The sequence below is a fragment of the Pteropus alecto genome, unplaced genomic scaffold, assembly GCF_000325575.1.
Source record: "Pteropus alecto unplaced genomic scaffold, ASM32557v1 scaffold34, whole genome shotgun sequence".
In the NCBI taxonomy this organism is placed as follows: Eukaryota; Metazoa; Chordata; class Mammalia; order Chiroptera; family Pteropodidae; genus Pteropus; species Pteropus alecto.
Window position 1 is genome coordinate 4,000,264 of NW_006435763.1, and position 25,604 is coordinate 4,025,867.

General features: G+C 40.4%; 1 protein-coding gene and 1 pseudogene across 3 annotated transcripts in view; both read right to left on the reverse strand.

Moving 5' to 3' along the window:
- PARN (poly(A)-specific ribonuclease) overlaps window positions 1–25,604 on the reverse strand; it is a 135,567-nt gene that overhangs the window by 39,040 nt on the left and 70,923 nt on the right. The window lies entirely within an intron of this gene.
- On the reverse strand, window positions 17,445–17,567 carry LOC112479173 (annotated as a pseudogene).

Consider the following 25,604-nt stretch of genomic DNA (forward strand, 5'->3'; position numbering starts at 1 on the left):
TTTCCCTCCTGGTGTTAATGCTTGACTAAGGCCAGGTCAGTTTAGTTGTAATCCCTTGCTGCCTCCTTCTTGGAGGCTGGTGGGATGGAAAATGCTGGTAGCGTGGCAATGAGGACCCAAGCAAGGCCTATAGGTGGATGGGTGCCCATTTGCTGGTTCTGGCTCATGCAGTTTGAGCATATTCTCCTCACTTACAATCATTGCCAATAGTTATTACCCACACTGGCAGTGAGACAGCAGAGCCTGGCCATGCTGCTGGGGGTGATTAGGGCAGACTTGGTACCTGAGCAGCTGCAAAAGGACCATGACGTCTGACACAGAATCTGTATGCCCACTCCTAGCAAAGTTCTCGGTACAGAACGGTTCTAATAAACATTATGTGAATGGGTGTGTGGCAGAATGCAGCACATGGTGATGAGCACGCAGTCTTTGAGCACATCAGAACTGGACAAGGGATCCCAGTATATCAGTGACCTTAAATCAGAGGAAAGACAACTGTGTGAGGGGCAGCTGTTCCACATATCTGACACCTGACACTTAATCTTTACTCCAAGTAGACCAGATTTGCTTGAAACTTCTCAATATGATAGTGGTTTACAGAAAGAATGTCATGCCCTAAAAATTTTAGTCATTTAAAGAGCAAAATAAAACAAGGAAAAAAAAAACCACTTCTTTAAGAAACACAAATTTTTACTAAAAAGTTTCCCATACTTTTCAAATATTCACTCTAGAAGTAGAGGAGGTGGGGGAACCCTCAGAGTATTAAGGAACTTTCATATTATACAAAGTCTCCCAAAGAAGTAGAGTGAGTTTACTGAGAAGTGAGCTCAAAACAGCGAGCTCTGACTCACGAGGGGATCCACTAAGAAGGCATCAAGTTCTACAGATGTGCTTTGACCAAAGTCACTTACATCAGGAAACCACAAATATAGGAAACTTTCTTGAAAACTTTATTCCTCGTGACAGCCACATTTCTGACTTTTCCCCTCATTATCTAACCACCCAACAATTTCTATATCAACAAATACTATCCATCTATGTTTCCATCCAGTAATTGCTCACTGAGTGTCTGTTCGTGCTAGGTATTTTGCAAAACAAGACACAATCTCCACACACTCAAGCTTACCCTGTCACATGAGAGCTTTATGTAGAGATGATTTCCCTGCAAGCTTGAGACTACCTACTGAAACAGGTTAACCTACCAATGTGAGAACCTGTAGCTTCTACCATCGTTATTCTGTACTGATTGTTGTAAGATCCTCCTGGATTTTCCTGAGTTTTATTCCTTAATCCGGCTGGTTCATTTTTGCAAGCATGCCCGAGAGGGATGACATCGGCAATAATCCCTCTCTTAAATTTAATTTAGACTACTAAATAAAAAAGTAGGCCTGAGTCAGAATTCCCCATGAAAGCAAAGGTGATGATGGGAGCACAAAAGAGCCAAGACGATCTATTTAACAGTGTCCAATTGTTTCCAATAATTTAGCTCTCAGTCCCATGGATAAATGTTACAAACAACTCCCTAACCACAGAGCAGGAACTTATGTGAGCACATTTGGAACTAGGATTGTTTAAAAGGGGAAACAAATAACAAACCACTGCTGGCCTTCACATGGCAATAATTTACCAGCATACCTTCAAGTTCCAGCAGCTTTGCAGCTCTCGGCCTTTAATCTAGAAGCCAAACTCTGGCTCAGAGCCACCCCTCTAATGGATGAATCAGCAAAATGAATTGGCTGTCAGCTGTGTCCTCCAGTGATTCCAGCTCGCCTGTCAGAAGCAGCATGTGGCCGGCTGCTTGGCAACACAAACCTTTTCCAAATTTGTCAGGGAAATGATTCAAGGCCATCTTTCGGTTGTGCCACTTGGTCAAAGCCACTAGGGAACCAAATACTCTGAGAGTCCTCCCTGTTTCCTTGTAGGTAGTGAGAGGAGTCCTCCCACATAATAGTCTCATCCACTCGCGGCTTCACTTTGCCTCTGCTGTCTCTTGACACTCTGCACACATTATAGCTTTTAATCTTCACAACAACCCCATAAGGAAAGAATGTTCTAGTCATCATAGAGATAAAGTGACAGAATCAGGGAAGCTAAGCAGCTTGCCTAAAGTCTTGGAGGTGAGCAACAAAGCTGGTTTGGAACCAAGACGGGTTTTGTTTTTTTAATGTAATATTGCCACAGGTCTGCGTGTATTTGTGTGTACTTATATGCTTATTTAGACTGATAATTATCTTATAAAATGTTTCCTTTACTAGTTTTAAAGAACTACTTAAAATATTTAGATTGTTTTATGAAAATTAAGAACTTTCCATTATCGTCAAACTAAGTCTCTCCAACTAAATTGATAGATACATTACGTTTAAGGACAAGAAGCCTTAAAGTAAGATGTAGAGTCCTCCCTAAATTTATCTATAGATTGCATGTAACTCCAGTAAAAACAAAATTCTAGCATTTTAATAAAACACTGAAAAAAATTTTAAATGAAATGAAAAACAAACCTGAACAGAAAACAGAGCCATGGTAGCCAGGGGCAGGGGGAGGAGGCCAACCACAAAGCGGATGAGGGGAGTTGGGGGTGATGGAACTGTCCTATATCTTGAGTGTGGTGGCAGTTACGTGGTTGTGTCCATTTGCTGAAATAGAACTGTATAGCAAAGAGAGTAAGTTAACTATATATAAATTATACCTCAGTTATTCTGTGGAATTAGAAAGGTTGATCCCGAAATTTAAATGGAAGAACAAATGGGCCAACAATAGCCCCGACATTTATGAGGAAGAGAAAAGAAGCGGGGCTTGCCTTGCTAGCCAAACGAGCATAGTGTAAAGTTAGAGTAATTAAGACAGTGTGAGGTGGTCCAGAGGCAAACTGATCACTGATAGAGAGGAGCCTAGAAACAGACTTATGCATCTGTCAAAGTTTGATTTTGGACAAAGACATAGTGACAGAGAACATGGAAAAGGAAAAGTTGAAAAAATTGTTTATCCATAGGAAAAAAAATGAAATTGGATTCTGACTCACACCTTTGCTGAAAAATCAACTCCACATGGATAAAGAACTTAAATGTCAAAAGTAAACTTCAAAAACTTGAAAAGAAAATACAAGTAAATATTGTTCTAAGCTTGACGTAGGAAAGAATTTATGAAGACACAAAAAATGCTAATAAGCATAAAAAAAGATCAATACATTTGGCAACATTAATATTAAAACTTCTGTCCATCAGAAGACATCTTAAAGAGAGTGAAGACAATCTACAAACTGAGAGTAGATATTTGTTCACACACGCAACAGATGGAGATTGAGTACCAGAACACATAAAAACACCTACAAGAAAACACCCTATAGAAAAATGGAGAAAAGACATGAAAAGCATACATAGTCATTTCACAGACAAGGAAGCATAAAATGCCGATAATTACACGAAGAGATGCTCAGCCTTAGGCAAAGGCGAATTACAAGCACTAAGATAACATTTTGTAGATTTGTAGAGAGGGAGAGAAAAAACAGGGAGGAGGAAGGGGAGCAATAGAGATGGGGGTGAAGAAAAAAAGGGAAAGAGGATATAAAAACAAAAACAAAAACAAGAAAACCATCAGCACGACTCTCATAAGAGTGGCTGTCCCGGCTAGGAATGGAGGTAAGGGGTGGGGTCACGAGGATGGGGTTGAGAAAGAACAGGTAGATGCAATTTATTAGCGTATCTCAGTTCTTGGGCTGAGTGGTGGTTTCACAGATGTTCATTCCATTTTAAGCAAACAAATTGTTTAGGTTCTCTGTTGTTCACCCTGTCCAACTAAGGACCATTTTCAACACAGCCTGTCCAAGTATGAAAGTCTCTGTAAGACCAGGTAAAGGTGACTTCCATTTTTAATGTCTTCAGTGCTATGGAGGTGCCTCTGGATGGTCCACGTAGTGTACGCAAGCACCGTTGCTGAAATGCTTGGCTTCGCCAATCTTCCCTAGGTAGCTAAAGACACTGAACAGCTTGGTTATCACACTGCTAAAACCCATTTATTGCAGCAACTGCTGGGAGTGGGGTGGGGGAGCACTGGGAAACTGCTGAGGCAGTTATGCACCATCAGCCCTGCATTTTCTGCAATGGCTATCCTCCACCAACATCAAGTTCTCAATTTCTAAGGGAATTACCTATGTTTTTATTAATCTAATGTTTACAAGAAAGAGAAGTATTTATTGGCTATTTACTCTGCCAGGCACAGAAAATCTTGCAAGCATTAATCCTGACTTTGTAGATAAGAAAACTGAGGCTCAGAAGTGATTAACTCAAGATCCTGAAGATCACAAGTGTTTGGACTGGGATCCAAAGCAAAGCCTCTGTTCTTCTCCTGACATCACGTGTGCTAGAAGGGTCCCAGATCATGTCGCTTAGAGTTAACAGAGGCATATACATCTTGTGTGATCAGAGCCTGTCCATCTCTACACACGGGTTTTATGTAAATAGCAGGAATCTCTGTGTGGTAACCCGGTATGTTAACCCACCACCAGAAGTGACATGTGCCAGAGCAATCTCTGCCAGCTTCGTAGACCTAAATCCTACTCTCCGCATGTCAACGTGGGCTTTCGTGCTCAGCAGTGCCTACTTTGGACGCTCCTTGAGACGGCCTTCTTACTCTTTTCTGACAGTCTCCAGCCCGAGGCCCTGCACTGTTGTGCTGTCATTCCAGCTTTGCACCCCATGCCAGGATGACGCCAAATGTCGTTCTGTGTTTGTTTGTTTATTTAAATGTGAACATACTAGATACAAAAGTTTTCTCATATTCCATATAACTTTGACCAGATTTTAGTTTCCAACAGAGGGACTGCTTTTCCACTTTTATCGGATAGAGAATGGAAGATTTTATCTTGGATTCTGTGGAAAAGCCAACTTTAAAATCTTTAAAGAGAGGAGTTAAAGCCAAACCAAACAAAACTAAGCCACCCAACCGTAATGGTCACTATGAACATCTTCCTGTGTTCAAAAACTGGTTGGGGATGTACTTCCCTTCAATCCATCCAAAGGTCTCAGAAGCCCCTGAGGCGCACACAGGAACTGGTGACCTAACAGAGCATGATGAAACACGGCCATTTTCGGTGTACCCAAATAGTCAAAGGTGGGCGGGCCAGCCCAGAAAATGAGACCCTCTGTTCCACCCTTTGCTGTCCATCAAAAAACACCACCCGTTCTTCTGTAGGACCCTTCGGAGTCTCCAAGATAAAGTCCCAACTTGCTGGTTACCATCCAGGGTCCTCAGTAACCATCCAGCCCTGTCTGGCTCTCTTGCCTCAGCTCTTACTCTTTTCCCACAGTGACGCCACAGGGCCAGATGACCCCTGAGGAGGGGGACTATACTTAGCCATCTCTGTGGCACCTGGGTTCTACCACAGTACTTTGGCAGAACTTAATCCAAGATTATGGAAGGAAAAAAGGGAAGAAACACAGCTTTTTTACCTGTCGGCAGCCTGCTTCAGCTCAAGAGAAAAAAGCCAGAACCAAGGTACATATTCACAGAATTTACAGTTGAAAATCCCATTTTGAAGCCTGATCTAGTGGATGAAGAGCCCAGGACTGGCAACAAGAGGAGGTGACTCTGATTCTCAAAAGCAGGTTCCCTTGTGCAGTAACCGTCCCTGCACAGGGTCACACCTGAGCCTCCCAGCCATGAGGCTGATGCACTTGCCTCAGACACAGGGGAGGATCGCAGTTTGTGATTCCCTGTCCTTATTCTTCCTTCATACAGCAATTATTTTTTAAAGTACTGAGCCTGAGAGAGTGACAATCTAAGGCAATGGAAGAGATCCAAGCCCTGTAAAGGGAATAGATGGAAATAGTGAAGTAACAGGCAGAGCAGGACTTGATTCATTCATTCTGCTTTCCTAAGGTCTCCACCATAGCACCTGACTCTTAGGAGGCACCCAGGAAAGGAAATGAATCAAGGAAAAGGAAGCAGGCTCAGGTGACTGTGCCGAAAGGTGTGAACAGCAGGGCATGACAGCAAGAGCAGCTGAGCGTTTACAGACACCTTCCACATACCCCCTCACTGGCTCCCTACCGCAGTGAAGGTCGGTGTTGTCATCCCTGCTTCCTGCCAAAGCTGAGAGAAAAATCAACAGGCACCCAGTGAGGAAGTAGCAGAGCAGGACAAGGGTATGATCCTGGTTCTGCCAACTACAAGTCATGCCTACACCTCCATGTCCTCTCCACATCATGCCCCTCAATTAAAAAAAGACAGGCACTCATTTGGTCACTGTCCCACACCTCTCTTCACCTCAGAGCTTTCTAATTAAGGCCAAAGAAATAGTGAAGAAAACACTTTATGAACTGGACGGAGGCTGACGTGTAGACATGCTAACATTTACTTGAAGCCTACAGTACGAAAAAGGGAGGCAATGAAGTCCAATGGGAAAACCATAGGTTCTGAGGCCACAAAGGCCTGAGTGTGAATACTGCCCCAATCTTAACTTGCTTGAGGCAAGTCATCTGTCCCCTGGGCTTCTGTTCTGTTACCCATAAAACGAACACACCTATCATATAAGGCTGTTAGGACGAGCAGAGAGTATGGGTGCAAAGCTTCTAGCACAGGGCCTGGCACTATGCCTAATTAATGAGGCTACTGCTGTTCAATCATAAAACATACTGCTGATGAAAAGAACTGTGCCCAAGCCAATATACGACACCTACAGCGATACAGGTTCAGAGAGTTGTATCTCATCTCACCTGGGTGTGCCAGAGGTGAGGAGGCCTGACACCTCCAAGTCTGCAACAGCTCATGCACTACTGCTATCATTTAGAATTTGGATGCAATCTAGCAAAATCTCCTGCGTGAAAAATGTGGAAATAAAATGAAGATATAGAAAGCAATATATCAACCATACTCGACAAGTACGAAATCAAAAAGTCTGAATTGTGATTTTTTGAAACTGTACTGAGACCAAAATTAGTCAATTTTCCCTAAGTCTCTTGACAACCCCATAGTCAGCTTTTGAAACAGTCACCTCATTCACTAGGGTCTTGGGGTTTGGCAGAAGGGAAGGCATTCCCCAACCCTGAAGACGCCCACCATCTACAGGAAAAGAAAAAGAAAGGAACAGATTGGTAGGAGAACACCACGTAGGCAAGAATCATGTTGAGAAATGATCATTTTAGCATGGGGAAGGGTAGGAGAGGGGAAGAGGCAATAGTACCAGATATTGACTGTGAGGGGAAGAGGCTGCTATGTAAGTTCTAAGTTCCCGTGGCCTATGACAACTGCCTTAGCATTTAATGAATGACGTCACTAAGGAGCACTGCTTCCATTAACCAGCCTGGTGGTGGATTTTCTTTTTCTTTTCCTGGTTACTACCTGAAAAGTTGATTAAAAATAAATAAAGCTGTCATTTACTGAGTACTTACTCTATATATTAAGAACTATGCTAACTGCTTTATAAATGTATTTCATTCTCACTTGTTCATTTATTCATCCATCCACTTGCTTATAAATACTGCTTATAAATACAGACACTGATATATTATACTCTCATCTGTTCATTTATTCATCTATCCATTCATTCACGAACAAACCATCTTCTAAGACTAGGCAACTGGGGCTGTGAATCAGAGACACAGCCCTCGGTTCCCCAGGGAGAGAGGGGCAGAGCACAGAGCCCCACACACTACTGAGAGCCAAAAAGCAGAAGCACGCAGATCGAGCCTGGGACACAGGGACCACTCCCCTAAGGAAATGACATTCGGGTCTTTCCTGAGACATGCATGTTGGGAGTGTAGACAGTGTTAAAAGGGCCGGCAGTGGGGAATAGTGCTTCAGGCAGAAGGAACATGACTGACCCATCTGAGTGACTGAGGAACTGGAAGTAGACCTTAATGGTGGAGCCCTAAAGGTGGAGTGGAGCCCACGGGGAAGCGAGAGCCAGGGATGCAGCCCCGGGGGCCCCGGACCATGCTAAGTACAGCAAGAGCCCTCATGGGGCTGTCATTCAGGAGGAGGACGTGACGTGATCGGCACTTCCACAAGAGTGCTGTGGTGGAAGGGGGAAGAACGGAGGAGGCACAGAGTAAGAAGTCCTAACGGAGTCTGAAGAACACCAGCAATAAACCATCATTTGGATGAGGAAGAGCAGGCCTGGGAGCCTGGGAAGCTGCAGGCTGACGAGGAGGAGGGCTAAGCTAGAAAAGACGATGCCAGGGAGATCAAGGAGGAAGAACGGTCAATGGACTTAGTGACCAGGCAAGAGGAGAGGGTCCAGTGGCATTATGCCACAGAGGACACTGGGCTACCTCAGTAAGAGTAAGCTCAGGGCTGTGCGCATATCACAGCTGGAGAGTGAGAGGGCATGGCAAAGGGGGATGAATGCAGACCATCTGGATTTGTAAAAGGGAAAACATAGTCAGGGGCAAAGGCAAACTGGGGTCTTGGGAGTTCTTCTGAAAAGATGGGAGGGATTCGGCAGGTTTTCATGCCGTTGGAAAGAAGTCACTGAGTGGGCCCAGGGGAGAGGGACAGCACAAGGCCCGGGAGAGGGTGGAGCTCAGAGAACCTGCATGGGATCAACTTCTGAGGAAGGGGGTGTGGGAGCAGAGCTCTGTGAATCTAGGGGTAGGTGGCCGCACCTGGAAGTTGGCTGTCCCCGGGGTTGGAGACTGGGCGAACAGGGAGAGAGACAAGCTCACGGGCCAGGCACAGGGAGGACCCTGCCAGAGACAATGGCCTTGATGTAGATAGCTGCCCATCTGTCCATGCTCCTTTTCTCTTCAAAAACAGCCCCACAAGGTGGGCGGTGGTTCTATTTTTACAGACACGTAAAACAGTCTGAGAGAGGTTGAGTAACCTGCCGAGGGCCAAAATAACTAATTGGCAGAGCTGGATTTGAGTCCCAATCTCTCTGACTATGGTTTTGACAACTATTTTAACCTACTCGTCAAAGCTGTCAACAAAGCAGCTGTTCTAAGCCCAAGTCAAACAACAACAAAAAAAGGGTTTTCACAAGCGCTGACATAGCTCCTTAAAAGACAGGGTAGTGATGTGCAGAAAGTAAGAAGGAATTTTATAATATAGTCATACAGGAGCAGATGGAGTTCTAAAAATTTTAGAATTGAGAATTAAGAGACAGAGACAGAGACAGAGACAGAGAGACCTTTTTTAAGATGAAAATACAACTTAAAATAGGAGTTGGAAAGCAATTCCATGCTTAACAGTCTTGATGAACCTGACAGACAGCTGAAAGACCTAAGGAATTTACAACATTCTTCACACTTCATGGGAGAAAATTAAGATTGATGTCTCAACTACACAGGAATAATTTAAAGTAAAATCAAAGATCCCCTAGACTGTGTAAAACAGCAGATCCTAAATGTCAAGAACACTGAATAAATTCTTCTCCAGGGAAGACTAAACAATACATGTTTCAGTTATGCTACTTTATAACAATATCTTTAAGGTCTGCTTATATACATATCACAAAGGAGTACGAATAAATAATAACCATGGTATATAGAGAGGTTACCATGCATCAGGTGCTGTATTGGCCCTAGTCCTAATGTATTATACTATATTCTATAATATCCTAATATATTAATCTTAACATATTCTCTTTCATCTCTAACCATACCTATACAAAACAGCCTTGTTTTGAAATCAAATTTGAACAAATGGAGCCCCAGACAGGTTAAGTCAGTTGCCTGATGTCACAATGCTTGATGGTGGTAAATGGCCAGATTTAATTCATCACTGACACGACTTACCCCCACCCCACGTGGGTGCTTTTCATAGTCCAGTGGCAGCATAGTGTGCAACAGGTTTAAAATCGCACAGTAACACCAAACAAAACCTACCTTTACAACAAGCAACCCACTCTGATGTTTTCTGTTCTGTCTCTTTCTCCTTTTTTTTTTTTTTTACACTGGTGTCAACCAGCCTTGATTTCCTGGTCCACTAATGGGTCCTGACCCGAAGTTTGAAACACGCCACAGCTCACTGACACCCACCATTCAAAATGACATTTCTAGGGGACAATGCACTTTGTGTTCTAAAAGGTTAATCAACAAAAGAACATTTAGGACAACCTATTCACCAACCGGAGCCAGAGTGTAACTAAATTGCCTGCTGCACATAGTGGCTGGGTCTATAGTCAGAATTAAGCAGGGTTCTTTCACCTGGACTAGTTCTCGTTAGCAATGCTTCAGATGTCGGACACAAACACACACCAAATATAAATCTGCATCACATACACCAAGACAATACTTTTAGACTACTTAATCCCGGAAGCTTATGGAGCTGTTTATGAAGTGTTAAGTTTGCCACAATATTAACGTTATTGTAATAAAACATAAGTGTACCATCTTTTCTCCACTTCCCATAACCAGGCTTGCAAAAAGCCTGACAGCAGCACATTTTCGGATTTAAAGGTTTCAGTAGTTGAAAGGCTTAAAATCTGTCTGTTTATAAGCCAACCAGAAATGGAAGATGCTGTGCTGCAATACACACACTTTAATTAAATGTCTCTCTGTGGATGTTTTGATGTGGGTTTCATTTGATAAAAGAATTTACTTACACCTTCTGACTCAGTTTATTAATCAAGTGAAAGCCTTAAGGAAAGGAGGTGACCTGGAGAGAGAATGAGAATGACAGGCCCTTATCAGCCAGGCAGGGCTGAGCTCTCTCTCCTGCAAGGTGAGTCATCACCCCTGGGAGGGAGGGTATCAGTCACCAAAAGTGGCCTCTCCCAACCTAGTAAGGATGGATAAATTCCATGTAGACGGGACAACTCTGCCTGTGGTCCCCTTCAGCCAGTCCTTGCACACACCTGTCTGGGACCAGCCAGGGCTCTCGCGACAGCACCATGGTGCTACCTTATGAAAAACAGCCGTCTTCCTTGTCCTGCCTTTCATCTCTTCCCCCTCCCCACCCCTGCGGTCCATCTACGGATGGGGAACATTCTGAAATCTGTATCAAACATTGACTGTCCTCTGCAGTGTCTTCAGGACGCCCCACATAATGATCTGCCACCACCAAAAAAGTTTGAAAAAATGTCAATGCAACCTCATCTAACACTCAGGCCAGCTGCCTCGGTGCCTTCCCGGAGCCCTCACTGGCACTGCATCTGCTCTTTGTGCAGAATAAATAGGGTAACTACCGAAGGAATGAAAACTGCTCCTCAGACTACAGGCTGCCTTAGGACAATGAAATGTATTTGTTATAACTGGCAATGCTTGACTTTATAAAAGAAGTACACAGAAAGAAATCACTTTTCCAAGGGAGAAATAAACAAAGAATGATGAAGTTAGTTTTACTTTCCACATCAATTTTACTCTTTGCCTGTGCTGAGATGATGTGCCCAACAACCGACTGATTTCACTGGCAGGATCCAGCTGTAGCCCAAACGCTAAAACCCGAAGGATTATCAAACGCCCCAAAAGGGCAGCGCAAAACTGAACAAGAATCATTTTTTATTTTAAAGTCCCACCTTGGCATTTAACACGTTTATTCTACACTTGTCCTATTTTTATCCTCTTAAATTACCAAATCACATCCCTATAGACTTCGTGATTTTAGGAAAACAATTCCACCTTTTTATTTTCTTCGCCCCTAAGCTTGTTTCCCTATTACAGGAAGGCCCTGCTGCCAACAGCAGTGGGCAGACCCACAAGCGGTGCTGAGGTCTGAACCGAGCACGTTAAGCTGCCAAAAGCAGGTTAAGGAAAGTTAGTGACATTTCTCTGTGTCAAACTCATATACACAGGAGAGTGGGAGAAGGAAAGAACGGAGAGGGAGAGGGAGAGCGAGGGAGTAGGGACAGCAGCTTTTCCCATTTGAGGAGTCAGGGCTTTTAGAAGGTGGCACTTCCCAAAATGCAGAGCAGTAACGGGTTCTTCACCAATCCTGCACATTTAAAGAACCTGTGAAATTCTTTGCCAGCAGGAGAATAAGGAAGGTTTCTTTAAAAAGTGACAGTGACTGTTGTGCAGCATATCTCTAACTCATTCTAAATATTCATTTTGTTTTCTACATCCTAAGGGGAAATCAATTTAGATCTCTTTGTCTATTTAGACACCCAAGGCAAATAGCAACTAGTTAGATAAAAGGATCAAGTCTTATATTTAAAAATGTTTATATGAAAAAAATATATATACTACAATGGCAAGTGTGATTTTGCTACACTTTAAAGTACTTTGGAATATTTTATAAAATTATTTCTTAAAATCCCCAACAACCCAAGGGTTTCCTACAATGTCAAAATATTCAACACAAGGTAGGAAATTGAAAAACTTTGGAAAGTCACATATCTGTACAGCAGAACAAAGAATGCTTAATAATGGAGCATTCTTAGATTTTAAAAAGTAATCTCTACATTCATTTTTCCTTAGAAAAATATCATCATTCTATAAATTACAACTCTGAGGTCCCACATCTAATGCCTCTAACGTAAGTAAAGTCTCATTTTAAAGCATATGAACTCAAATGTTTGTTTAATGAAAGAATTTACTTACCCTGTCTTTGCATTGCATTATGCTACTATTTTAATGAAGAAAAATATGAGTATGTGACAGCAACTTCCCTGGGACCCAACATAAAGCTCCACAAGCTCACGCTTTCCAGTGAGCTCAGTTAGTGCTCCAGGCTCTGAGCCAGGTTAAGGCAACAGTTAGAGGCCTTCACCAACAGGAAAAGAACAAGCCAGGCTTGCTTTAAAGTGAATCCTTCTGTCAAAACCAAATTGGTGGGAAAAGTGCATGGCTACAGACTCTGCAGCTATGTAACAGACTCCGTGAAATAATCTGCAGGTCTGAATCGCAAATAAAATAATTTTAACTAATATAAAAAAACAACACGTTTTCAGTAACTAATTCTCTTCTTGATTTGGACACTTGCCTTTAAGTGACATACAAATGAGAACAGAAACAATAGCAAGTGTTAAAATGCAGGCAGAGGCATGGAAAATAAAGCAGAAAGTTGGCTGGCAGAGCCAAGTCTATCTCCCGCTCCACCCTGAGTGGTCACCCAAGAGCTGATAGAGAGCTTTTTGGTGAAGACGGTAGGAAAAAAGCCTATGACTCTCAGGTTGCCAAGCAACATGCCACATTTTATTAAAGCAGTTTCGGTGAGGATGAGGGTTGGCGGGAATGCTGTGTCACGTGTTCTCCCGAGCTCACAGCGGGTCGCTTCCCCCTGCAGTCCCTCCCCACAAACGCCCTCTTGGGAGCTGCAATAGGAAGGAGCTACCTGAAAGCAGCCCGAAAGTCTCTGACAAGGAACGAAACACACGCCTGTTGGGCCATCATCTTTCTCTAACTCAAACCAGAAGGGCAGCCGGAATCCACAGCTGTTACCAAAAAGAGCAGAGGCAGACCTCGTGCTTGGTAATCTGGAAGTATGAACTAAATGATGTTTGGATTATTTAAAAAAATAAAGTCTAGCTGCTTCACGATTTAAACGGTCCTAATAAACATGGTAGGAGCAGAGTGGCTTGGAGGGAGGAGTGTGCACCTGGGGGTGGGACAGTCCTCCCACTGGACTGCCACTGGACCTTGGGGCACCTGCTTTCTTATCCTTGAGCTGAGCCGCTTTCCATAGTTCATTTCAGGGAAAGCGCCGAGCACTGTGAAGTAGCGACAGTGTCGGGGAGAAGGGCAGGAGACGGAAGGTGAAAATCGTTTAGTCAAATTCACCCTTGAAAAGTCTCTTTGTGGGCATCACAATGGCCTCCAACACATCCCTCCAGTGTCCGAACACACTGCTGTCTCTTTTCTTGCACGCCAGGGGAAGAAGGCCACTCTACTGAACACAAACGTATGTGAGCGCTCACGGTTTCCAAGGAGCGGATGCCCAGCACCCGCGGGCTGAGAGAACAGGTATTAACGTGGGAAAAGCTGACCCGCATCTCCCGTCTCATCTCCAGCTCATCTGGACACCTACTTTCACTGAGTGGAGTGACAGGCAAAACCAGTCTTGTTAATGAAAAAATTATTTACCAAAAAAAGTAAATCTGAATCAAACTTTTATGATGCAATTCTAGTTGGAAACTAGTGAATATGCATAGTTTCCATCCCTTTGTGCCTGTCTTCTGCTCACACCCAAACCGGTTCTTTGAAGACAAAGAACATGTTTTAGTCATTTTACATCACCAGTGGTATTTCTCCAGGAGAGAATATCTAACACTGCTATTTCTTTCTGCTTCTGAACAGTCCTGTGCTTGCAATTACTACAAGCCACCAAATAACCACGGTTAACTTCCCAGAGCATAAATTTTACTGGAGAACAAGGAGAAAAGGTTAAATACTTAATCCAGTCGTTTAAAACAGTTTAATATTAAAATAAAATGGATGTATTATAGCGTAGAATTTTTTAAATCTTCAAGAACAGTTTAAATAAAAGACGAGACTGCAGAGAAATTCCAACTCCCCTCCTTTCCGCCCACCCCCCGCCCCCTTGAGCATTCCCGTAGGCTCTTCTTTAATACTGGAGTACTAGTGAAAGTTTAAGAATAACTCCTCCCACAGGGGCCCTTAGTAATAAATATTAGCTGAATGAATGACCGAGTCTGCTTTCTGATAAAGTGAAAACATCGGAAGGGAGAAGGAACCCCCACCTTCCCCTCTTGGAAGGACAATGGTGAATGTAGTGTCCACACAGAGTACTTTATACAAGACAATTTGTACTCCAGATTCACGACACTTGCAGAGCCATTAGGAGTTTTTTATGGTTGGAGGCAATCCTGGAAAGAGCTGACCGGTGTGACAAAAGGGTAACGCAATATCTATTTTTCCAGCAAAGGTGACAGAAATGAATGTATCACGTATAAGGAAAGACGAGGGCAGCCTAAGCTGAGCAGGCATGCTCTCACAGTTCAAATAGATGTCTTAAAGGGGTTATAATCCCCACATACCTGTGGACACAACGGAAAGGTGAGAATCCTATCCTGTAAGCTCACATCCTGGTCCTCAATCACTTGACAAGTTATTTCTTGGCTAGGGCTAAGTGGTCCCCCTGCCTCAGTCAGCTCATCTACCAGAATGGTCAGGACCAGGGACTGGGGAAGCTTTGAGCTGCGGTTACCAGTTCCTGAGATTATATCCCACGTGGCACACACTGCTGATGCCGTGGGCTCTGCGATCCTCACTGAAATCTGCTGAATGACTTGCCCAAAGTCTTGTAGCTGGTATAAAAACAGTATTTCCATCATTCTACCAACCAAAGAGGTTGATGTCAAGGAAGCTACCACGCACTGGCCACCTACTCTGCCAGCTATTCCCCAAGCAGGAGACACAGGGCCATAGTGTCAGTTCCCTCTGTGGGCCTTCTTCAGTGGACAGGTCCACTGCCTGCCAGCGAATGTTCTGTTTAAATGAGAAGGGGCTTAGAGATGCTCATATCCTCTGATTTAGTAATTTCTTTTTTATAAAAATGAATCTATGAAAACAATATGAAATGAGGACTAATTTTTAATGCATGAAGATGTAAGATCAAAAATACATATGTATACATTCAAAAACCCGCAAACAAACCTTTCAAGTGTTCAACAAGGGGGGAACAGCTAAAAAATTATGCTATTCATGTTCATTAAAAGCTGTGCTTTTCAATGGAAAAACAACCAAACAATAAGTAGTCAATAAATTCTCTGGCTAGTTATTTGGACAAAAGCAACGCGAACATCTATCTCACAAGTTTCATCACTGATTCATTCAACCAATATTTGCTGATCACCTACTGTGTGTCAAGTACTATTTTAGATGTTGAAAATACATTTAGAATAAAAATTTTTGCCCTTCTGGGTTGTGGTTATATGGATATCTTCACTTTGAAATAATTCATTAAGCAGTTTACTTATTATATAGGCACTCTGCTATATGTCAGTTAAATCTCAATTTAAAAATTGGAAAAGAGGCTTGATTTCATGGAGTTCATATTCCAGTGGTAGAATACAGACACTAAACAAAAAAGTAAAGCAGATTGTGGCTATACAGAGCTATGGAGAAACAGAAAAGCAGAAGGCGCTGAGATGGGAGCTGCAATTTCAGATAAAGTGGTTAGGGAGAGGTTTGCCGATCGTGTTGCCAAATAAAAACACAGGACACCCAGTTAAAGCTGAGTTTCAGATAAGCAACAAAGCATATTTTTGTCTAAGTGTATTCCATACCTACTTATTTTGAGCAAAATCTGGCGACCCTACTTACTGATGAGGTGGCATTTGAGCAAAACTCATTCCTAATAGATTAAATACTTAATGCTTCTAAACAGGAAACCAAAAGCAGAAACTATAAAAAAATGAATTGATAGTTGTCACTACGGCAAAATGCAAAGTTTTGGTGCAGCAAAACAGACCATATTAAGAAGTGCTCAATAAATTGGGATAAATATTTGCAAATTATAAAACCCAGGATGAGTCTAAGCTTGTTTCTTCTGTAAAATGAAGGGGGAAAATGATACCTGCATTTCATAGAGTTGTTAGGAAGATTTCAGAACAGCATCTAGTATCTAATAACTAATGGCTCACTAAATGTTAGAAATGAATAATAATCATAATAAAAGTGCACTTACCTATCAATAAGAAAAGTATATTATTCACAAAATGAGAACCAATTAAACTTTTCAAAGTAATTCTAATGCCTGCTTTGACAACACATGAACTAAAATCTGGATGACATCCTTGCACAAGCAGTACCCAAAGTACTTATTAATTACAAAGGGGGAAGACTACAATGGAGAAATCTGAGGCCACCATTTAACTAAACAAAACATCAGTAGTAATGGAACGAACTGACATCAAGTAATTAAGAACACATGTGCTTAAGGACACAACACCTAGGTAGTCCTGCCAAAAATGGTTAATCTGAATCGTATATCATGAGACAGACAAAGCCCAACTGATGGACACTACAAAACAACTGGTCTCAAATCTTCAAAAATTGTTAATATTATGAAAAACTAAAACAGGCTGGGGACCTGATCTAGATTAAGGGAGACTAAAGAGCTATGATAACTAAACGCAATACATGATTTTGACTGGAACTTGGATCAAGAGATAAAAGTTAAAAACTGTAAGAGGCATTATTAGAAAATTTGGGGAAACTTGATTATGGCCTGAACATTAGATCATAGGAATATCACAAATTTCCCATAATATAATACGTATACAAATGTTCATATACGTATATATTACGAATGCATATGTATATGTATGTGTGTGTGTGTGTGTGTGTGTGTGTGTGCGCGTGCGCACGCACACACATGTGCAGAGCAAGGGAGAGATGAAGCAAATATGACAAAATGTCTCTTATCTACAGATTTGAAAATGTTCAAATTCATATATAAATATATATATATATGTATGTATATATGTATGTATGTGTGTGTGTGAGTGTGTATATATATATATATTTTAGGCAAGGCAACCCTTGGTTGACCTCACAGATTGCAAGGACCTTGTCAACTTACAATCCTTATTTTTTTATTTTTGACGCCTACAGCACCTGGTCTTCCTAGGTGGTCTCCCATCCAAGTACTAACCAGGCTTGACCCTGCTTAGCTTCCAAGAGAGATCAGACAGGATCGGGCTTGTTCAAGGTAGCATGACTGTAGACTTGAAAATTTTCAAAATAAAACAAAAGAAGCCTAATTGCAAAATAAAACAAAATAAAGCCTAACTGCAAAAAAGGAAAGGAAAAAAAATTCTCAATAATCGAAAACTGCTGATAAGAATGGTTTTAAAAGATAAATGCCTAATATTAGATGGATTATAAATTGAATATAAACTTTATACAGGGAAATCTGATAATATATGAGAAATTTTGCTTTTTAAACTTTTTTTTAAATCAGTTCTCTGACTCTATCATCTTATAGACAGAGGCCAAGTGAAATTCCAGCAACTTATAATTTTGCATTTGGAGTTCCTTCTTTCACACAAAATTCTTGTGCCCCAAGAGGTTTGGGAGTGTTATTTACAACATTAAAAATGAAAAGTAATCTAAAGATTCTATAAAAAGAATATTGGTGAGTAAATTATGGTATATTGACTTGAGGCTTAACTAGTATAGCCAATTAAAACGTTTTCATAGTTTAAATAACTTGAAAAAATTTCTCACAACTATTAATGAGAAAAGCAAAACCTAAAGTTCTATCTAGAGTATGATTATACTCACATAAAAAGGCAAATATAGGAAGAAAATACACTAGAATGTTATCATGATTATTTCTAGGTGATTATTTTTCTTTATTCCACTGGGGGGTGTGTGTTTCTCCCCAATGTTCTGTAATAAGTATGTATTTGTGTTTTTTTAATACTTTTTAAAAATAAAAGACAAAAAAAGCTGGCATTCTTTGACTCGGAACACAGTGAAATGTCTTTTTATTGTAGTTACCCGATTAGATGATCTGAAAGGGGAGTGCAGGGAACACAGTCTGGTGTTCCCACAGTGCTGTCCTCTGTGATAACGAGGAGAGAGCCTATTTAAAAAGAACTTTTTAGCTTACCCTGGCATAGCAAAGTTTTTGAAAATTATAGAGGAAGGTTATGAGTTATGAAGACATTTACACATATTATTATTAATACACCGAAATTATTATACTCAAAATTATTGATTCGATGCCAGCAAAGACCAAATAAATTTGAGAAGGAGCAGTCTAAATTTTTTATTTAATTAACCTGTTGTCTGAGTATAGCTCAACCTCAAAAATCCTAATCCAGACTAAACCAGAATCCCACAATGCATTTCATTTATAACGATAGGCTTAAGAGAACAGAGTTACCACAAACTGAATAAAAATCCCTCTATCTTTTCTGAATGTATGCAATCAATTCTTAAGCCAACAATTGCTAACGTTTGATAGAATTTAAAAATTATCTTTGGAAGTAAATTGTTCTGAGAATAATAAAATTATCCTGAGAATCCAGAAGGTAAAAATTTTTAAAGGTAAAATTTCCTAAGAATAAGCTAAATTATTTTTTAAAAAATTATTCTGAAATAATTAAGTAAAATTACCCTGAGAAATAAAATAAACCACTTAGGGGACTTTGCCAACTTAGACTGACCTATCAAGAAAGCCAGCGCCACTGGGAAAGGCTACAGGCTGCCAAAGAAAAGATATAAACAGAGTGTTGATCTGTTTGTTTGACCTTACTGATCAAACCCTGATGTGGTGTCCAGACAAGGACACCCCTGCAGAGATGGGCATCTTGGGAATAGCATCATTCAGCTGGCCCACTCAATTGCAGAAAGAACAAACAGTACACTTAAGAGTTACTGAACTGGGTGGGGGTAGAGAGAAGGGGAAGACAGGGCTTTACTCAATAAATGTGATTTACTGCATGATTATTTACTCATGTCTTTGGCTATAAGAGATTATTTTAAAATGTTGTCACAACTGGTAAAACAATGTAATTACCAATCCATTTTCATGTGAAACGGGATATTTGGGGGATAAAAATTTTAAACCTTAAACTCCACTCATAACATGAGAGATATCAAATGGATATCAAATTATAAATTCTTATAATTATTATGATTTAAAATCCACAAACATGAAGCTCTAATACTTGGTCAAATATCACCAATATATAAGAGCACTTGAAAACCATTTTTATTTGTAAGGTTTACTGTAATACACAAGCGTTATAGCAAAATGTATTAAAACAAATTACAGAGATTTTTATAGCTGGAGAAAAGAAAAGTCTACAGCAGCTACTGTTTCAGGTAGAAGCCTGCTTCTAAGTGCATTTCCCAATCGTTGGGGAGGTTTGTATATATTTTTCTATTCTTGACACAATAAAGACTTTGGCATTGAATTTCTTAATAAAAAAGGAAGAATGTGGTTAAGTGTCCTTGCTCCTTCTGGTCACTTAAGAAATGGGTTTTACTACTCACCACAGTTAAGTTATACAACTGATCATGCTGACATATTCCCAACAGTTGTCTTTCAGTTTAGAGTTCTAAATCTTCACCCAGAGCCAACAAACAAACAAAAATATCCCAATAAAATGACAGAAACAACTGGCGAAGACTTTCCTATTTAGAAAAGATGCTCAGACACCCACTGGTGACTAACTGAACCTACTCGCTGTTGCTGCGGGGGGATTCCAAGCATCTCTGCAGCTCAAGGCTCTTCCCCAGAGGAGAAAACAGACAGCAGAGGGTTGGGGGAATATGTTCCTTTGGGAGGAAAAGGAAACGAATAGTCAGGGCCATTTCCAAAGCATGGGGTAATGAGTTTCATCAAACAAATTTCAACAAAAACTGCAGGAAAACAGAGTAAAACAACATATTCTCCCCAAACTGTAAACAGCCATCCAGGGCAATCAATAGATATATAACAGCCAATTTAACCAGTACTGGTTTTCGTAACTTCTAGAAAAAAAATAAAGACTGGAAAAACTATCTACTAAGGGATAAGTGTCAGTATAGAAGCACAAATTATATAGGGATTTATAAAACCTCACTTTTCACAATCATAAGCAAAAAAGAAAGATTAATCTGTGTGATTTGAAGAGGAGAAGGATTATCAAGGCCTTAAACAGCAAAAAAACAAAAACCAAAAACAACAACAAGAAAAAAAAAAAAGAAACCAACTGCTTAGCTAATATGAAAAATAAGGAAACCCAAACCTGCAGCTAGACTTAGATCCTTACCCTATCATTTCGCCTTTCCAAAGACCATACCAGATTGCTATATTTCAAGCCTAGGCCCCCACTGACAACTGCAGAAGCACAGAGCAGCAGACCATCCAGCTACCACAATCCTGTGACATGGTGTTTTGATTTTGCTGTACAGACAATGCTTATCATCTAGCCAAGCTTGCTCTTCGGTTATACTAAACCGAGACGAGGATAGATAAGACAAAAGAAGAAAAATCTATATAGACAGCACAAAATGCAGAAAAGAACAGAGCCACAGAAGAAAAAAAAATAACCAATGTCAAAAGTTCTGAATGCCACCCAACCACGGGGCTGCTCAATAAGAGCAGTTTGTAGATCATTTCCCCTTTTAAAGAGTCCCAAGACTACACAAAACTCAGATCACAAGTTCTTACTCTTCTATTATCACCAGTCTATACAAGCATTTCCTTTCATTATGCATTAGTCTCCTCTTATTTTAAAAAATAAAGCCAAATAAAAAATTTACGGCTAGCTCAAACTCTAAAGCACACAGCTTGCTTATCTCTATGAATTGACACAGGATGATAAGTCCAAGGTTCCATTATCTTTTAAAGGTCAAGGATGAGATCACCTGGCCTGTTCTAGGGACATCGTCTATACCCCGGCACCCTTAACAACCTGCTCAGAAATAAATGCTGTTGTTCACAAAAAAAGGGAAAGTCTTGACATATGAATACAAATCTATTCCAACTGCTGAGAAAACCCCAATCCACATCCTATTTGATAGTTCATTTAAAAAAAATTACTTGGGAAATATTCAAGCAGCAGATGAATTCCAACACTAGTCAGAAAGGGTAGCTAATAATACATCACACATAAGCTTGAATCAATGTGCTGAAATCAGGACAAAAATATGAGACTGAGACAGACATCTTTGGCTCTCCTCTGCTGCCTGAATTATTAGGTTTAACAGATTCATGTTGAGATCCATGTACCTAAACGGTTAAAGGCATCTAAAAAGTCATTCTGAAAAGCCTTTAGGGTGTAAAAAAAAAAGTGGCTTTCTTTTCTCTTTCTGGAAGGCATTCATTAAAAAGCCGTTAATTGTGTTCAAAACTTAGCAAGACAAATCATTTTATATTCTATTCTGTAGGTAAGAGCTACCATTTAAGTGAGCGATTCCTAAGTGCCAGGCCTGTGCTACCATCTCATTCATCCTCATTGCTCCTGGGAGGCCTACGACAAAGAAGCTACTGCAAATAGAGCCTCTATGAGGCAGATGCTCACTGACCTGCTACAGAAGGATGAGCACAGAACTATTTCAGCTTCGTTTTACACTCAGAAAGCCTGGATACATAACTGGCCAACGTCACACAGCTCGTGAGAACAGGCCCTAGAAATCAAAGTGAGGCCTAAGGAATTCCAAAAAGGCCTTCTCCGTCCACTGTGCTTTATTGCCTCTGATAGTTTTTTTTCCCCACATACTTCTATAAAACTTGATCTTTCCAAGTGAAACTAGCAATAAAAGTGGTCATCTTGTACATTTTAAAGGTTTTTTTCTTGCTTTAAAAAAAAAATTTACAACCAAAATAAATGCTTCTCTTCCAGGAGTACTTCGAAAATACTTTCAGAACTTCAGCCAATAAAATATGCTATCAAAAACAAAACCATTACAGTACTGTGACCTTGCTAATATATAACACATATAACTATTTATTATACACGTGTTCATTTTATCTGAGATCTCTCAAAATTTCTATGAGAGAACTATTTGTAGGCCATGAAGAATCAATTCCACCATTAATTATTATAGTTCCAAGATGGATATCCTGTAAAATCCTGTACTTATTATAAATATTGTGATTTACCATATTACCTGAGTTGTGACCCAACCTGTGTGGCTGTGACCAGTACTACTTTTTAGATTGTTCACCCAGAACAAAATCTGTAACGTGGCCTAAAGGCTCTGCCTGGCTGGGCCCTGCCCGGCTTCTGCGCTCACCTCTCCTTCCCTCACAGCACTGGCCTGTCACCAGTTTGTTTAACCAGTTTGTCAGTCTTGCTCCCTCTTGCCACTGAGCCTTGGAAAAGGTGCTCCATCTTCCTGGAACACTCCCCACCACTGTCGCGAAGCTCACACTTACTACTCTTTCACTCCTAGCTCAAAACTCTTTTTCTCAGAGAATCCTACCCTGACCCTAGACTAGCTCCATTTCCCCGTTCTGCATATAGCACTTTCCACTGTTCTGCATATAGCACTTTTATCTGACTAATTTCTATCTTTCCCACTAGACTACCAACGCCATGCGGGCGGGGCACCTGTTGCTCACTGCTGTATCCTCAGCACCTAGCTCAGCATCTAGCACATATGCATTCATTCACACAAGGGTTGAATGCCACCAGGGATACATGATGGACCTTAGATTCTAATAAGAAGAAACAGACATGGGGAGATAGGATACACAAAAGGAAAAATCAAACCACCACAGTGTTTTGGAGAACAGTAAGACAAGGAAGGGGATGTGGAGGAAAGAGTTACTTTTAAATGGAGTGGTAAGGCAAAGAAATTTTGAGCAATGACTGGACAGAGCTAAGGTGCAGGAGTGTGACGCACTAAATATCTGGGGAAAGATCATTCCAAGTGGAGAAAGTAGACAGTGAAAAGGCCTGCAGTAGGGAGATGCCCGGAACAAGCAGTTCCCATATAGGGGGCACTCAGTAATGACACTGTGTATAAATGAGATACCTCAGAAAAGCTACATAACATTAAGCTGCTAATTATCACAGATGCCAAAGTGAAGCTGTTGTCATTGGATAACTTCTGCTGGTAATAACACACTACATAGCCCACGAAACAAACGTCTTTACATATGTCCCAAATCAACACTTACCTGTTCCTTATCATCCCAACTCAACATGGCCTTGTCACTGTGCTTGTCAAATCCTAAAACATATACTTGCTCCTGTGTCTCAGCCACAAGCATTTCATACATAATTTAAACCTATGTACTTGGAGATACTAACTTCTTTTTAAAACAATGTCCCCAAAGTAAATATGAAATGGCTTTAACTCACCTCAGGTAGCGAATTCTAAGATATGCTTCATTGGCGTACTGGGATTGGCAAGTAAGCTCAAATCTATGTTTGTGAAAATAACTTAAAAAGGAAAAGAAAATGCAGACAAATGACAAACAGAAGACTATTTTCAAATCCCACAGAGAAAAATTACCTATGTGGCCAATGAAAGCATGCCAAAAAGACATATCTATAAAGAGTTGAAAAAAGCAACTAATATTTTGAAATGAACAAAAAAAAAATTAAGAGATTGATATGAGAGAACCAAATCAGAATTAGAAGAACTCAGAAATGAGGTGACAGTACTCAAGAAAACATTAGAACTCAAGAATTTTACAACTGAGGGCCAAATTAGAAAGAAGAATGAATAATGCAATATGCCTTAAGAGAGAAGATGAAAAGGAGGAGATTTAAAACCACGAAGAAGTAAAGAGATTAAAAGTTATTTGAAAGAGAGTGACAAAAGATCGCCAAAGAAGATCCAAGTAGATATAACAGCTGTTCTCACAGACAAAAGCAAAAGCAATGGAATAGAACAATACTGGAAATTATAATTCAAGCCAACTTTGCTAAAGTAACCAAAAAAAAAAAAAAAAGACAGTATTGTACACTGAATACACTCACCACATACCTGGGAAAATTGATCCAAAACAACTAGTCTGAAGACATATTCTACTAAAACCAGCAAACTTTAAAGCAAAAAATCTTTTGGGCCTCCAGTCAAAAAGAGTAAGTCACTTGGAAGGGGGAAAAAAATCAGATTGCCATAACACTTTGAGAGAAGCACTTCAAACCAGAAGAACATGGAATACTATATTTAAAATACTCAAGGAAATAATATTTGAACCAATTGTCTTTTACATAAAAATGTGTATCTAGTTAAACTGACTTTCAAGTGTAAAGACTACAGACAAAACTAACATGCAAGAATTCCAAGAGTATTTTCCATGACTTTCTAAAAAGTATACTAGAAGATAAGCTTTGAACAACCAAAGTGACTGAAAAAAACATCATCATAGGTACTGACAGTGAGCAGTCTGTGTACGTGAATTTACCTGTAAAACTAACACTGAATAATGGCTGTAAGAGATGAAATAGAGTGCACAGTGGCCATTTGCTCTGACAATGTAGATACCGTACGGTTACTAAAACAGGAAAAGGAGAATGGGAGGGCACGAAGAAGAGTGAAATGACAGTGCTGCCTTCCTTACAGTCAGTCACGGTGAGTAAAAGGGCATTTCTTCAAATCCAATGCAGAGGAGAGAGAAGGCAGGGGAAATGAGATTATTAGCTAATTTCAGTAGGAAACCAATAGGCAATAACTAAAAATAGATAAGATTAAAATACTATATAACGTTAGTTGCAGCAGACTGTAAAATGGCCCAAGATTCTTCCTTCTCTTTTTGTGCAACCTTTGCAGTGTGACTTTTCAGCTCCTCCCATCAAGAGGTTCACTGAATTTATTGCTCCTCTAGAACCTAAGATTGGCATATGATCTGCTTTGGCCAAAGATGTGTTAATAAACACAATGCAAACAGAGGGAGCTAATGGACAATGACAAAAGAGGGGTGGCTAAGGTATTACACAATGGCATTAGAATATGGCAGCCCTTAGAATAATAATGTAAGTTGCTCTTTAAAAAACTCCACAAAAACAATAAACAAAACCAAAAACATACTAAAGGGGAGAGAATAAAACAGACCATACAGAGAAAGACTATTCATATATAAAACTTGTGTATACACATATGTAATAGAAAACAATGACATATTCAAAACCAAACATACTAGATATATGAATAAATTTAAGGAGCTCAAATTCACCTATTAAAAGAAAACAATTTCGGATTGGGTAGCAAAGCAAAACCAATACTATGCTGTACTAGTATTGTGTTACTCTCCTGGGTATCTTGTGAAATGAAATGAGCAAAGTGGGGAAAAAAATAAATATAGGA